This window comes from Montipora foliosa, chromosome 11 (assembly GCF_036669935.1).
Source record: "Montipora foliosa isolate CH-2021 chromosome 11, ASM3666993v2, whole genome shotgun sequence".
In the NCBI taxonomy this organism is placed as follows: domain Eukaryota; kingdom Metazoa; phylum Cnidaria; class Anthozoa; order Scleractinia; family Acroporidae; genus Montipora; species Montipora foliosa.
In genome coordinates, this window is record NC_090879.1 from 12,891,413 (window position 1) to 12,892,284 (window position 872).

The following is an 872-nucleotide window of genomic DNA, read 5'->3' on the forward strand; positions in this document are numbered from 1 at the left end:
TTTTTGTTCTGATCAACAATAACAAATATGGTTTTTGCCTATGGTAAAAGCGATCTTCTAATTGGAAATTGGGTGCTTCGTTTTCGAGTTGGGATTCCACTTCGTTTTCGACTTTGGGCGCTTATTTCGATTTCGACCTTTTGGATGCTTCGTGCTATGTTCTTCGTTTTCGAGTGCTTCGTTTTCGATACTTCCCCTGCCGTAAAGCTCTGAGAGCAGAATAAATAAGTGTGCACGTTTACTGGCAGTAAGGCTCATATCTAAATCGTCGGGTATTCTTAAGGCCGGAGACTTTTTTCCTTTTATCTTTACCGGGCGTAATTTCATTTTCCGTTCATTTGTGATAATGCTGGAGTCAAAACAACGTGATATCACAGAGCTGATAATAGAATGATTTCCGCTATATATTCAAAAGTGCAAATGAACAAATCACTTTCCGTGCCTTCGCCAAGTAAACACGATTCTTCCAAACTGCTGTTTTCTTGTTCTGCTGTAATCTCTGTATTGTTTAAACGCAGTCTTTTAAATTGTTTGCAAAAGGTAAGTTAAGTGCTCCATAGGAGCAATCAATTCTATCCGAACATCACTACTTTGAAACAAAGCATTTATGGTCAGATTGTTAATCAAGATCAGGTTGGCTCAAAAGATGCTCTTCTGTTTGCTAAACTTATGAAAAAAACGTCTTGTCACTATATGCTAAATGTTTTATATTAGTTTCACACTGTGACAAAGGAACGGAAACTAAGTGTATGTTTCTAGTACATTGAGGCAAAGAAAGTAATTTGTGAGGCACGGATCATTCCAAGAAAAGAAATTATTTCCATTTTGTTATTCGTGTTTCTTTTCTTTTTTTTTTCCTTGTTTTTAATCAG

At 36.4% G+C, this 872-nt stretch overlaps 1 protein-coding gene across 1 annotated transcript in view; it reads left to right on the forward strand.

Moving 5' to 3' along the window:
• The first annotated feature begins 432 nt into the window (after positions 1-432).
• LOC137976703 (G-protein-signaling modulator 2-like) overlaps positions 433-872 on the forward strand; it is an 8,168-nt gene continuing 7,728 nt past the window's right edge. Inside the window, exon 1 of the mRNA XM_068824057.1 lies at positions 433-540. The gene's annotated coding sequence lies outside the window, so the exon portion shown is untranslated. The remainder of the gene's footprint in view (positions 541-872) is intronic.